General features: G+C 42.2%; 18 non-coding genes across 18 annotated transcripts; all 18 read right to left on the bottom strand.

Annotated features, from left to right (window-relative positions):
• Positions 1 to 181: 181 nt before the first annotated feature.
• On the bottom strand, positions 182 to 253 carry trnap-agg (transfer RNA proline (anticodon AGG)). Its single transcript has one exon. It is a non-coding gene; the product is annotated as a tRNA-Pro (tRNA).
• A 608-nt stretch (positions 254 to 861) lies between these two features.
• trnap-cgg (transfer RNA proline (anticodon CGG)) lies at positions 862 to 933 on the bottom strand. The gene has a single exon. It is a non-coding gene; the product is annotated as a tRNA-Pro (tRNA).
• A 581-nt stretch (positions 934 to 1,514) lies between these two features.
• Positions 1,515 to 1,586, bottom strand: trnap-agg (transfer RNA proline (anticodon AGG)). Its single transcript has one exon. It is a non-coding gene; the product is annotated as a tRNA-Pro (tRNA).
• A 608-nt stretch (positions 1,587 to 2,194) lies between these two features.
• trnap-cgg (transfer RNA proline (anticodon CGG)) lies at positions 2,195 to 2,266 on the bottom strand. The gene has a single exon. It is a non-coding gene; the product is annotated as a tRNA-Pro (tRNA).
• A 581-nt stretch (positions 2,267 to 2,847) lies between these two features.
• Positions 2,848 to 2,919, bottom strand: trnap-agg (transfer RNA proline (anticodon AGG)). Its single transcript has one exon. It is a non-coding gene; the product is annotated as a tRNA-Pro (tRNA).
• A 1,288-nt stretch (positions 2,920 to 4,207) lies between these two features.
• Positions 4,208 to 4,279, bottom strand: trnap-agg (transfer RNA proline (anticodon AGG)). Its single transcript has one exon. It is a non-coding gene; the product is annotated as a tRNA-Pro (tRNA).
• A 607-nt stretch (positions 4,280 to 4,886) lies between these two features.
• On the bottom strand, positions 4,887 to 4,958 carry trnap-cgg (transfer RNA proline (anticodon CGG)). The gene has a single exon. It is a non-coding gene; the product is annotated as a tRNA-Pro (tRNA).
• A 581-nt stretch (positions 4,959 to 5,539) lies between these two features.
• On the bottom strand, positions 5,540 to 5,611 carry trnap-agg (transfer RNA proline (anticodon AGG)). The gene has a single exon. It is a non-coding gene; the product is annotated as a tRNA-Pro (tRNA).
• A 608-nt stretch (positions 5,612 to 6,219) lies between these two features.
• trnap-cgg (transfer RNA proline (anticodon CGG)) lies at positions 6,220 to 6,291 on the bottom strand. Its single transcript has one exon. It is a non-coding gene; the product is annotated as a tRNA-Pro (tRNA).
• Positions 6,292 to 6,872: 581 nt separating this feature from the next.
• trnap-agg (transfer RNA proline (anticodon AGG)) lies at positions 6,873 to 6,944 on the bottom strand. Its single transcript has one exon. It is a non-coding gene; the product is annotated as a tRNA-Pro (tRNA).
• A 608-nt stretch (positions 6,945 to 7,552) lies between these two features.
• On the bottom strand, positions 7,553 to 7,624 carry trnap-cgg (transfer RNA proline (anticodon CGG)). Its single transcript has one exon. It is a non-coding gene; the product is annotated as a tRNA-Pro (tRNA).
• Positions 7,625 to 8,206: 582 nt separating this feature from the next.
• trnap-agg (transfer RNA proline (anticodon AGG)) lies at positions 8,207 to 8,278 on the bottom strand. Its single transcript has one exon. It is a non-coding gene; the product is annotated as a tRNA-Pro (tRNA).
• Positions 8,279 to 9,566: 1,288 nt separating this feature from the next.
• Positions 9,567 to 9,638, bottom strand: trnap-agg (transfer RNA proline (anticodon AGG)). The gene has a single exon. It is a non-coding gene; the product is annotated as a tRNA-Pro (tRNA).
• Positions 9,639 to 10,245: 607 nt separating this feature from the next.
• On the bottom strand, positions 10,246 to 10,317 carry trnap-cgg (transfer RNA proline (anticodon CGG)). The gene has a single exon. It is a non-coding gene; the product is annotated as a tRNA-Pro (tRNA).
• A 581-nt stretch (positions 10,318 to 10,898) lies between these two features.
• On the bottom strand, positions 10,899 to 10,970 carry trnap-agg (transfer RNA proline (anticodon AGG)). Its single transcript has one exon. It is a non-coding gene; the product is annotated as a tRNA-Pro (tRNA).
• A 608-nt stretch (positions 10,971 to 11,578) lies between these two features.
• trnap-ugg (transfer RNA proline (anticodon UGG)) lies at positions 11,579 to 11,650 on the bottom strand. Its single transcript has one exon. It is a non-coding gene; the product is annotated as a tRNA-Pro (tRNA).
• Positions 11,651 to 12,258: 608 nt separating this feature from the next.
• Positions 12,259 to 12,330, bottom strand: trnap-ugg (transfer RNA proline (anticodon UGG)). The gene has a single exon. It is a non-coding gene; the product is annotated as a tRNA-Pro (tRNA).
• A 608-nt stretch (positions 12,331 to 12,938) lies between these two features.
• Positions 12,939 to 13,010, bottom strand: trnap-ugg (transfer RNA proline (anticodon UGG)). Its single transcript has one exon. It is a non-coding gene; the product is annotated as a tRNA-Pro (tRNA).
• Between the last annotated feature and the right edge of the window lie 510 nt (positions 13,011 to 13,520).

The following is a 13,520-nucleotide window of genomic DNA, read 5'->3' on the forward strand; positions in this document are numbered from 1 at the left end:
TTGAGTGAAAGGAGAGCCAACTGCTACAGCTCCAAACAATATAGTAAGACAGGACATTTTTGCAATTGTTATCAGCGCTCTTAATTAACAATTTGGGAGAGCAAAGAGAGACGCTTTTGAGATGAAGGAAGGTACCCAAAGTTAACCATCAAGCTTTCCGTATAGGTTTCTTAAGGGAGGAGGGCTCGCCCGGGATTTGAACCCGGGACCTCTCGCACCCTAAGCGAGAATCATACCCCTAGACCAACGAGCCAAAAAGTGGACTTTTTGCGTTTCGTGAGAGCAAGCGGACAGCTGACGTAGCCATGGAATCCTGTGAATTTGTGATTGCTTTCTTTCTTCTTTGACTTTTCCTGAGCAATGAGCCTATATTGTTTGGAGTTGGCTCTCCCTTCACTCAACATGAGTGAAGTTATTAGGCACATACACTGAACAGCCCACAAAAACACCTGAGACCAATGAGCCAATACTCACCGCCAGGTTCCACCAACTCACATCACATTTTATCAAGAAGCCCAACTTTAAGACAGAACAGGTCTATATCTCCATTTCTCTACCATTGACTTGAAGCGTTTCAATCTGGATTTATAGTACAAATACCAAAACTGCTTTAGATAATACTGCAGAGGGTGTGCTTCCATGATACAGGATTACTGACATGTGTGGATCTGTCTTTCAAATTCCAGATAAGAAATTAATTTAAGAAGGTCTTGAAGCAACTTCGGAATGAGTGGTGGAGGTTTGAGCTGTATTGCCATATTTGGGGTTTTGATTCCAAATGCATTCAATGTTATAGTCATTGATTCAATTCTTCTCTGATTTCACAGCAAAGGGAAGACACAAGGCCAGTAAACCAGGGAAGGGCTCGTCCGGGATTTGAACCCAGGACCTCCCGCACCCGAAGCGAGAATCATACCCCTAGACCAACGAGCCAAGATTTGCAACTTTAGACTTCATACGAGTGCCGCGGGCCACAGATAGCAAAAAGATACCCTCGGAAGGTACGTTCGATCATCGAATAGAAACATCCTACAACTTTCAGTTCAGCTCACTCAATGTCAGTGTTGCTTCCATTTTTTTTTATTTCAAAGTTCTCTTATTCTAAAGTGGAGATTAGTTGCCAAAAGTATGTGTAAATCAATCTGTAACACTACAAATCCCAGCTGTGAGTGTAAACTTGTGGAGGGTCAACGTAAACTCCAAGTAAAAGCTGGGATAACGGTTTGTCTGGCTAAAAATTGCATTGTAAAAGAAAAGAAGAGTTTTTCACTTAACTGTCAGTGAATTTAATTTTGGGGATGTTCAGTCTATGTCCTCAATAAAATCACTCATGTTGAGTGAAAGGAGAGCCAACTGCTACAGCTCCAAACAATATAGTAAGACAGGACATTTTTGCAATTGTTATCAGCACTCTTAATTAACAATTTGGGAGAGCAAAGAGAGACGCTTTTGAGATGAAGGAAGGTACCCAAAGTTAACCATCAAGCTTTCCGTATAGGTTTCTTAAGGGAGGAGGGCTCGCCCGGGATTTGAACCCGGGACCTCTCGCACCCTAAGCGAGAATCATACCCCTAGACCAACGAGCCAAAAAGTGGACTTTTTGCGTTTCGTGAGAGCACGCGGACAGCTGACGTAGCCATGGAATCCTGTGAATTTGTGATTGCTTTCTTTCTTCTTTGACTTTTCCTGAGCAATGAGCCTATATTGTTTGGAGTTGGCTCTCCCTTCACTCAACATGAGTGAAGTTATTAGGCACATACACTGAACAGCCCACAAAAACACCTGAGACCAATGAGCCAATACTCACCGCCAGGTTCCACCAACTCACATCACATTTTATCAAGAAGCCCAACTTTAAGACAGAACAGGTCTATATCTCCATTTCTCTACCATTGACTTGAAGCGTTTCAATCTGGATTTATAGTACAAATACCAAAACTGCTTTAGATAATACTGCAGAGGGTGTGCTTCCATGATACAGGATTACTGACATGTGTGGATCTGTCTTTCAAATTCCAGATAAGAAATTAATTTAAGAAGGTCTTGAAGCAACTTCGGAATGAGTGGTGGAGGTTTGAGCTGTATTGCCATATTTGGGGTTTTGATTCCAAATGCATTCAATGTTATAGTCATTGATTCAATTCTTCTCTGATTTCACAGCAAAGGGAAGACACAAGGCCAGTAAACCAGGGAAGGGCTCGTCCGGGATTTGAACCCGGGACCTCCCGCACCCGAAGTGAGAATCATACCCCTAGACCAACGAGCCAAGATTTGCAACTTTAGACTTCATACGAGTGCCGCGGGCCACAGATAGCAAAAAGATACCCTCGGAAGGTACGTTCGATCATCGAATAGAAACATCCTACAACTTTCAGTTCAGCTCACTCAATGTCAGTGTTGCTTCCATTTTTTTTTATTTCAAAGTTCTCTTATTCTAAAGTGGAGATTAGTTGCCAAAAGTATGTGTAAATCAATCTGTAACACTACAAATCCCAGCTGTGAGTGTAAACTTGTGGAGGGTCAACGTAAACTCCAAGTAAAAGCTGGGATAACGGTTTGTCTGGCTAAAAATTGCATTGTAAAAGAAAAGAATAGTTTTTCACTTAACTGTCAGTGGCATTAATTTTGGGGATGTTCAGTCTATGTCCTCAATAACTTCACTCATGTTGAGTGAAAGGAGAGCCAACTGCTACAGCTCCAAACAATATAGTAAGACAGGACATTTTTGCAATTGTTATCAGCACTCTTAATTAACAATTTGGGAGAGCAAAGAGAGACGCTTTTGAGATGAAGGAAGGTACCCAAAGTTAACCATCAAGCTTTCCGTATAGGTTTCTTAAGGGAGGAGGGCTCGCCCGGGATTTGAACCCGGGACCTCTCGCACCCTAAGCGAGAATCATACCCCTAGACCAACGAGCCAAAAGCTGGACTTTTTGCGTTTCGTGAGAGCACGCGGACAGCTTACGTAGCCATGGAATCCTGTGAATTTGTGATTGCTTTCTTTCTTCTTTGACTTTTCCAGAGCAATGAGCCTATATTGTTTGGAGTTGGCTCTCCCTTCACTCAACATGAGTGAAGTTATTAGGCACATACACTGAACAGCCCACAAAAACACCTGAGACCAATGAGCCAATACTCACCGCCAGGTTCCACCAACTCACATCACATTTTATCAAGAAGCCCAACTTTAAGACAGAACAGGTCTATATCTCCATTTCTCTACCATTGACTTGAAGCGTTTCAATCAGGATTTATAGAACAAATACCAAAACTGCTTTAGATAACACTGCAGAGGGTGTGCTTCCATGATACAGGATTACTGACATGTGTGGATCTGTCTTTCAAATTCCAGATAAGAAATTAATTTAAGAAGGTCTTGAAGCAACTTCGGAATGAGTGGTGGAGGTTTGAGCTGTATTGCCATATTTGGGGTTTTGATTCCAAATGCATTGAATTTTATAGTCATTGATTCAATCCTTCTCTGATTTCACAGCAAAGGAAAGATACAAGGCCAGTAAACCAGGAAAGGGTTAGTCTGGGATTTGAACCCGGGACCTCTCGCACCCAAAGCGAGAATCATACCCCTAGACCAACGAGCCAAAAGGTGGCCTTTTTGCGTTTCGTGAGAGCGCGCGGACAGCTGACGTAGCCATGGAATCCTGGGAATTTGTGATTGCTTTCTTTCTTCTTTGACTTTTCCAGAGTAATGAGCCTATATTGTTTGGAGTTGGCTCTCCCTTCACTCAACATGAGTGAAGTTATTAGGCACATACCGTGAACAGCCCACAAAAACTCCTGAGACCAATGAGCCAATACTCACCGCCAGGTTCCACCAACTCACATCACATTTTATCAAGAAGCCCAACTTTAAGACAGAACAGGTCTATATCTCCATTTCTCTACCATTGACTTGAAGCGTTTCAATCTGGATTTATAGTACAAATACCAAAACTGCTTTAGATAATACTGCAGAGGGTGTGCTTCCATGATACAGGATTACTGACATGTGTGGATCTGTCTTTCAAATTCCAGATAAGAAATTAATTTAAGAAGGTCTTGAAGCAACTTCGGAATGAGTGGTGGAGGTTTGAGCTGTATTGCCATATTTGAGGTTTTGATTCCAAATGCATTGAATGTTATAGTCATTGATTCAATCCTTCTCTGATTTCACAGCAAAGGAAAGACACAAGGCCAGTAAACCAGGAAAGGGCTCGTCCGGGATTTGAACCCGGGACCTCTCGCACCCTAAGCGAGAATCATACCCCTAGACCAACGAGCCAAAAGGTGGACTTTTTGCGTTTCGTGAGAGCACGCGGACAGCTGACGTAGCCATGGAATCCTGGGAATTTGTGATTGCTTTCTTTCTTCTTTGACTTTTCCAGAGTAATGAGCTTATATTGTTTGGAGTTGGCTCTCCCTTCACTCAACATGAGTGAAGTTATTAGGCACATACACTGAACAGCCCACAAAAACTCCTGAGACCAATGAGCCAATACTCACCGCCAGGTTCCACCAACTCACATCACATTTTATCAAGAAGCCCAACTTTAAGACAGAACAGGTCTATATCTCCATTTCTCTACCATTGACTTGTAGCGTTTCAATCTGGATTTATAGTACAAATACCAAAACTGCTTTAGATAATACTGCAGAGGGTGTGCTTCCATGATACAGGATTACTGACATGTGTGGATCTGTCTTTCAAATTCCAGATAAGAAATTAATTTAAGAAGGTCTTGAAGCAACTTCGGAATGAGTGGTGGAGGTTTGAGCTGTATTGCCATATTTGGGGTTTTGATTCCAAATGCATTCAATGTTATAGTCATTGATTCAATTCTTCTCTGATTTCACAGCAAAGGGAAGACACAAGGCCAGTAAACCCGGAAGGGCTCGTCCAGGATTTGAACCCGGGACCTCCCGCACCCGAAGCGAGAATCATACCCCTAGACCAACGAGCCAAGATTTGCAACTTTAGACTTCATACGAGTGCCGCGGGCCACAGATAGCAAAAAGATACCCTCGGAAGGTACGTTCGATCATCGAATAGAAACATCCTACAACTTTCAGTTCAGCTCACTCAATGTCAGTGTTGCTTCCATTTTTTTTTATTTCAAAGTTCTCTTATTCTAAAGTGGAGATTAGTTGCCAAAAGTATGTGTAAATCAATCTGTAACACTACAAATCCCAGCTGTGAGTGTAAACTTGTGGAGGGTCAACGTAAACTCCAAGTAAAAGCTGGGATAACGGTTTGTCTAGCTAAAAATTGCATTGTAAAAGAAAAGTAGAGTTGTTCACTTAACTGTCAGTGGCTTTAATTTTGGGGATGTTCAGTCTATGTCCTCAATAACTTCACTCATGTTGAGTGAAAGGAGAGCCAACTGCTACAGCTCCAAACAATATAGTAAGACAGGACATTTTTGCAATTGTTATCAGCACTCTTAATTAACAATTTGGGAGAGCAAAGAGAGACGCTTTTGAGATGAAGGAAGGTACCCAAAGTTAACCATCAAGCTTTCCGTATAGGTTTCTTAAGGGAGGAGGGCTCGCCCGGGATTTGAACCCGGGACCTCTCGCACCCTAAGCGAGAATCATACCCCTAGACCAACGAGCCAAAAAGTGGACTTTTTGCGTTTCGTGAGAGCAAGCGGACAGCTGACGTAGCCATGGAATCCTGTGAATTTGTGATTGCTTTCTTTCTTCTTTGACTTTTCCTGAGCAATGAGCCTATATTGTTTGGAGTTGGCTCTCCCTTCACTCAACATGAGTGAAGTTATTAGGCACATACACTGAACAGCCCACAAAAACACCTGAGACCAATGAGCCAATACTCACCGCCAGGTTCCACCAACTCACATCACATTTTATCAAGAAGCCCAACTTTAAGACAGAACAGGTCTATATCTCCATTTCTCTACCATTGACTTGAAGCGTTTCAATCTGGATTTATAGTACAAATACCAAAACTGCTTTAGATAATACTGCAGAGGGTGTGCTTCCATGATACAGGATTACTGACATGTGTGGATCTGTCTTTCAAATTCCAGATAAGAAATTAATTTAAGAAGGTCTTGAAGCAACTTCGGAATGAGTGGTGGAGGTTTGAGCTGTATTGCCATATTTGGGGTTTTGATTCCAAATGCATTCAATGTTATAGTCATTGATTCAATTCTTCTCTGATTTCACAGCAAAGGGAAGACACAAGGCCAGTAAACCAGGGAAGGGCTCGTCCGGGATTTGAACCCAGGACCTCCCGCACCCGAAGCGAGAATCATACCCCTAGACCAACGAGCCAAGATTTGCAACTTTAGACTTCATACGAGTGCCGCGGGCCACAGATAGCAAAAAGATACCCTCGGAAGGTACGTTCGATCATCGAATAGAAACATCCTACAACTTTCAGTTCAGCTCACTCAATGTCAGTGTTGCTTCCATTTTTTTTTATTTCAAAGTTCTCTTATTCTAAAGTGGAGATTAGTTGCCAAAAGTATGTGTAAATCAATCTGTAACACTACAAATCCCAGCTGTGAGTGTAAACTTGTGGAGGGTCAACGTAAACTCCAAGTAAAAGCTGGGATAACGGTTTGTCTGGCTAAAAATTGCATTGTAAAAGAAAAGAAGAGTTTTTCACTTAACTGTCAGTGAATTTAATTTTGGGGATGTTCAGTCTATGTCCTCAATAACTTCACTCATGTTGAGTGAAAGGAGAGCCAACTGCTACAGCTCCAAACAATATAGTAAGACAGGACATTTTTGCAATTGTTATCAGCACTCTTAATTAACAATTTGGGAGAGCAAAGAGAGACGCTTTTGAGATGAAGGAAGGTACCCAAAGTTAACCATCAAGCTTTCCGTATAGGTTTCTTAAGGGAGGAGGGCTCGCCCGGGATTTGAACCCGGGACCTCTCGCACCCTAAGCGAGAATCATACCCCTAGACCAACGAGCCAAAAAGTGAACTTTTTGCGTTTCGTGAGAGCACGCGGACAGCTGACGTAGCCATGGAATCCTGGGAATTTGTGATTGCTTTCTTTCTTCTTTGACTTTTCCAGAGCAATGAGCCTATATTGTTTGGAGTTGGCTCTCCCTTCACTCAACGTGAGTGAAGTTATTAGGCACATACCCTGAACAGCCCACAAAAACTCCTGAGACCAATGAGCCAATACTCACCGCCAGGTTCCACCAACTCACATCACATTTTATCAAGAAGCCCAACTTTAAGACAGAACAGGTCTATATCTCCATTTCTCTACCATTGACTTGAAGCGTTTCAATCTGGATTTATAGTACAAATACCAAAACTGCTTTAGATAATACTGCAGAGGGTGTGCTTCCATGATACAGGATTACTGACATGTGTGGATCTGTCTTTCAAATTCCAGATAAGAAATTAATTTAAGAAGGTCTTGAAGCAACTTCGGAATGAGTGGTGGAGGTTTGAGCTGTATTGCCATATTTGGGGTTTTGATTCCAAATGCATTCAATGTTATAGTCATTGATTCAATTCTTCTCTGATTTCACAGCAAAGGGAAGACACAAGGCCAGTAAACCAGGGAAGGGCTCGTCCGGGATTTGAACCCGGGACCTCCCGCACCCGAAGCGAGAATCACACCCCTAGACCAACGAGCCAAGATTTGCAACTTTAGACTTCATACGAGTGCCGCGGGCCACAGATAGCAAAAAGATACCCTCGGAAGGTACGTTCGATCATCGAATAGAAACATCCTACAACTTTCAGTTCAGCTCACTCAATGTCAGTGTTGCTTCCATTCTTTTTTTATTTCAAAGTTCTCTTATTCTAAAGTGGAGATTAGTTGCCAAAAGTATGTGTAAATCAATCTGTAACACTACAAATCCCAGCTGATAGTGTAAACTTGTGAAGGGTCAACGTAAACTCCAAGTAAAAGCTGGGATAACGGTTTGTCTAGCTAAAAATTGCATTGTAAAAGAAAAGTAGAGTTGTTCACTTAACTGTCAGTGGCTTTAATTTTGGGGATGTTCAGTCTATGTCCTCAATAACTTCACTCATGTTGAGTGAAAGGAGAGCCAACTGCTACAGCTCCAAACAATATAGTAAGACAGGACATTTTTGCAATTGTTATCAGCACTCTTAATTAACAATTTGGGAGAGCAAAGAGAGACGCTTTTGAGATGAAGGAAGGTACCCAAAGTTAACCATCAAGCTTTCCGTATAGGTTTCTTAAGGGAGGAGGGCTCGCCCGGGATTTGAACCCGGGACCTCTCGCACCCTAAGCGAGAATCATACCCCTAGACCAACGAGCCAAAACCTGGACTTTTTGCGTTTCGTGAGAGCACGCGGACAGCTTACGTAGCCATGGAATCCTGGGAATTTGTGATTGCTTTCTTTCTTCTTTGACTTTTCCAGAGCAATGAGCCTATATTGTTTGGAGTTGGCTCTCCCTTCACTCAACATGAGTGAAGTTATTAGGCACATACACTGAACAGCCCACAAAAACACCTGAGACCAATGAGCCAATACTCACCGCCAGGTTCCACCAACTCACATCACATTTTATCAAGAAGCCCAACTTTAAGACAGAACAGGTCTATATCTCCATTTCTCTACCATTGACTTGAAGCGTTTCAATCAGGATTTATAGAACAAATACCAAAACTGCTTTAGATAATACTGCAGAGGGTGTGCTTCCATGATACAGGATTACTGACATGTGTGGATCTGTCTTTCAAATTCCAGATAAGAAATTAATTTAAGAAGGTCTTGAAGCAACTTCGGAATGAGTGGTGGAGGTTTGAGCTGTATTACCATATTTGGGGTTTTGATTCCAAATGCATTGAATTTTATAGTCATTGATTCAATCCTTCTCTGATTTCACAGCAAAGGAAAGATACAAGGCCAGTAAACCAGGAAAGGGTTAGTCCGGGATTTGAACCCGGGACCTCTCGCACCCAAAGCGAGAATCATACCCCTAGACCAACGAGCCAAAAGGTGGCCTTTTTGCGTTTCGTGAGAGCGCGCGGACAGCTGACGTAGCCATGGAATCCTGGGAATTTGTGATTGCTTTCTTTCTTCTTTGACTTTTCCAGAGTAATGAGCCTATATTGTTTGGAGTTGGCTCTCCCTTCACTCAACATGAGTGAAGTTATTAGGCACATACACTGAACAGCCCACAAAAACTCCTGAGACCAATGAGCCAATACTCACCGCCAGGTTCCACCAACTCACATCACATTTTATCAAGAAGCCCAACTTTAAGACAGAACAGGTCTATATCTCCATTTCTCTACCATTGACTTGAAGCGTTTCAATCTGGATTTATAGTACAAATACCAAAACTGCTTTAGATAATACTGCAGAGGGTGTGCTTCCATGATACAGGATTACTGACATGTGTGGATCTGTCTTTCAAATTCCAGATAAGAAATTAATTTAAGAAGGTCTTGAAGCAACTTCGGAATGAGTGGTGGAGGTTTGAGCTGTATTGCCATATTTGAGGTTTTGATTCCAAATGCATTGAATGTTATAGTCATTGATTCAATCCTTCTCTGATTTCACAGCAAAGGAAAGACACAAGGCCAGTAAACCAGGAAAGGGCTCGTCCGGGATTTGAACCCGGGACCTCTCGCACCCTAAGCGAGACTCATACCCCTAGACCAACGAGCCAAAAGGTGGACTTTTTGCGTTTCGTGAGAGCACGCGGACAGCTGACGTAGCCATGGAATCCTGGGAATTTGTGATTGCTTTCTTTCTTCTTTGACTTTTCCAGAGTAATGAGCCTATATTGTTTGGAGTTGGCTCTCCCTTCACTCAACATGAGTGAAGTTATTAGGCACATACCGTGAACAGCCCACAAAAACTCCTGAGACCAATGAGCCAATACTCACCGCCAGGTTCCACCAATTCACATCACATTTTATCAAGAAGCCCAACTTTAAGACAGAACAGGTCTATATCTCCATTTCTCTACCATTGACTTGTAGCGTTTCAATCTGGATTTATAGTACAAATACCAAAACTGCTTTAGATAATACTGCAGAGGGTGTGCTTCCATGATACAGGATTACTGACATGTGTGGATCTGTCTTTCAAATTCCAGATAAGAAATTAATTTAAGAAGGTCTTGAAGCAACTTTGGAATGAGTGGTGGAGGTTTGAGCTGTATTGCCATATTTGGGGTTTTGATTCCAAATGCATTCAATGTTATAGTCATTGATTCAATTCTTCTCTGATTTCACAGCAAAGGGAAGACACAAGGCCAGTAAACCCGGAAGGGCTCGTCCGGGATTTGAACCCGGGACCTCCCGCACCCGAAGCGAGAATCATACCCCTAGACCAACGAGCCAAGATTTGCAAATTTAGACTTCATACGAGTGCCGCGGGCCACAGATAGCAAAAAGATACCCTCAGAAGGTACGTTCGATCATCGAATAGAAACATCCTACAACTTTCAGTTCAGCTCACTCAATGTCAGTGTTGCTTCCAATTTTTTTTATTTCAAAGTTCTCTTATTCTAAAGTGGAGATTAGTTGCCAAAAGTATGTGTAAATCAATTAGTAACACTACAAATCCCAGCTGTGAGTGTAAACTTGTGGAGGGTCAACGTAAACTCCAAGTAAAAGCTGGGATAACGGTTTGTCTAGCTAAAAATTGCATTGTAAAAGAAAAGAAGAGTTGTTCACTTAACTGTCAGTGGCTTTAATGTTGGGGATGTTCAGTCTATGTCCTCAATAACTTCACTCATGTTGAGTGAAAGGAGAGCCAACTGCTACAGCTCCAAACAATATAGTAAGACAGGACATTTTTGCAATTGTTATCAGCACTCTTAATTAACAATTTGGGAGAGCAAAGAGAGACGCATTTGAGATGAAGGAATTTACCCAAAGTTAACCATCAAGCTTTCCGTATAGGTTTCTTAAAGGAGGAGGGCTCGCCCGGGATTTGAACCCAGGACCTCTCGCACCCTAAGCGAGAATCATACCCCTAGACCAACGAGCCAAAAGGTGGACTTTTTGCGTTTCGTGAGAGCACGCGGACAGCTGACGTAGCCATGGAATCCTGGGAATTTGTGATTGCTTTCTTTCTTCTTTGACTTTTCCAGAGCAATGAGCCTATATTGTTTGGAGTTGGCTCTCCCTTCACTCAACATGAGTGAAGTTATTAGGCACATACACTGAACAGCCCACAAAAACACCTGAGACCAATGAGCCAATACTCACCGCCAGGTTCCACCAACTCACATCACATTTTATCAAGAAGCCCAACTTTAAGACAGAACAGGTCTATATCTCCATTTCTCTACCATTGACTTGAAGCGTTTCAATCAGGATTTATAGAACAAATACCAAAACTGCTTTAGATAATACTGCAGAGGGTGTGCTTCCATGATACAGGATTACTGACATGCGTGGATCTGTCTTTCAAATTCCAGATAAGAAATTAATTTAAGAAGGTCTTGAAGCAACTTCGGAATGAGTGGTGGAGGTTTGAGCTGTATTGCCATATTTGGGGTTTTGATTCCAAATGCATTGAATGTTATAGTCATTGATTCAATCCTTCTCTGATTTCACAGCAAAGGAAAGACACAAGGCCAGTAAACCAGGAAAGGGTTCGTCCGGGATTTGAACCCGGGACCTCTCGCACCCAAAGCGAGAATCATACCCCTAGACCAACGAGCCAAAAGATTTCCTTTTTGCGTTTCGTGAGAGCGCCCGGACAGCTGACGTAGACATGGAATCCTGGGAATTTGTGATTGCTTTCTTTCTTCTTTGACTTTTCCAGAGTAATGAGCCTATATTGTTTGGAGTTGGCTCTCCCTTCACTCAACGTGAGTGAAGTTATTAGGCACATACCCTGAACAGCCCACAAAAACTCTTGAGACCAATGAGCCAATACTCACCGCCAGGTTCCACCAACTCACATCACATTTTATCAAGAAGCCCAACTTTAAGACAGAACAGGTCTATATCTCCATTTCTCTACCATTGACTTGAAGCGTTTCAATCTGGATTTATAGTACAAATACCAAAACTGCTTTAGATAATACTGCAGAGGGTGTGCTTCCATGATACAGGATTACTGACATGTGTGGATCTGTCTTTCAAATTCCAGATAAGAAATTAATTTAAGAAGGTCTTGAAGCAACTTCGGAATGAGTGGTGGAGGTTTGAGCTGTATTGCCATATTTGAGGTTTTGATTCCAAATGCATTGAATGTTATAGTCATTGATTCAATCCTTCTCTGATTTCACAGCAAAGGAAAGACACAAGGCCAGTAAACCAGGAAAGGGCTCGTCCGGGATTTGAACCCGGGACCTCTCACACCCAAAGCGAGAATCATACCCCTAGACCAACAAGCCAAAAGGTGGCCTTTTTGCGTTTCGTGAGAGCGCGCGGACAGCTGACGTAGCCATGGAATCCTGGGAATTTGTGATTGCTTTCTTTCTTCTTTGACTTTTCCAGAGTAATGAGCCTATATTGTTTGGAGTTGGCTCTCCCTTCACTCAACATGAGTGAAGTTATTAGGCACATACCGTGAACAGCCCACAAAAACTCCTGAGACCAATGAGCCAATACTCACCGCCAGGTTCCACCAATTCACATCACATTTTATCAAGAAGCCCAACTTTAAGACAGAACAGGTCTATATCTCCATTTCTCTACCATTGACTTGAAGCGTTTCAATCTGGATTTATAGTACAAATACCAAAAATGCTTTAGATAATACTGCAGAGGGTGTGCTTCCATGATACAGGATTACTGACATGTGTGGATCTGTCTTTCAAATTCCAGATAAGAAATTAATTTAAGAAGGTCTTGAAGCAACTTCGGAATGAGTGGTGGGGGTTTGAGCTGTATTGCCATATTTGAGGTTTTGATTCCAAATGCATTGAATGTTATAGTCATTGATTCAATCCTTCTCTGATTTCACAGCAAAGGAAAGACACAAGGCCAGTAAACCAGGAAAGGGCTCGTCCGGGATTTGAACCCGGGACCTCTCGCACCCAAAGCGAGAATCATACCCCTAGAACAACGAGCCAAGATTTGCAACTTTAGACTTCATACGAGTGCCGCGGGCCACAGATAGCAAAAAGATACCCTCGGAAGGTACGTTCGATCATCGAATAGAAACATCCTACAACTTTCAGTTCAGCTCACTCAATGTCAGTGTTGCTTCCATTTTTTTTTATTTCAAAGTTCTCTTATTCTCAAGTGGATATTAGTTGCCAAAAGTATGTGTAAATCAATTAGTAACACTACAAATCCCAGCTGTGAGTGTAAACTTGTGGAGGGTCAACGTAAACTCCAAGTAAAAGCTGGGATAACGGTTTGTCTAGCTAAAAATTGCATTGTAAAAGAAAAGAAGAGTTGTTCACTTAACTGTCAGTGGCTTTAATTTTGGGGATGTTCAGTCTATGTCCTCAATAACTTCACTCATGTTGAGTGAAAGGAGAGCCAACTGCTACAGCTCCAAACAATATAGTAAGACAGGACATTTTTGCAATTGTTATCAGCACTCTTAATTAACAATTTGGGAGAGCAAAGAGAG

Source organism: Odontesthes bonariensis, chromosome 9 (assembly GCF_027942865.1).
Source record: "Odontesthes bonariensis isolate fOdoBon6 chromosome 9, fOdoBon6.hap1, whole genome shotgun sequence".
Taxonomy (NCBI): domain Eukaryota; kingdom Metazoa; phylum Chordata; class Actinopteri; order Atheriniformes; family Atherinopsidae; genus Odontesthes; species Odontesthes bonariensis.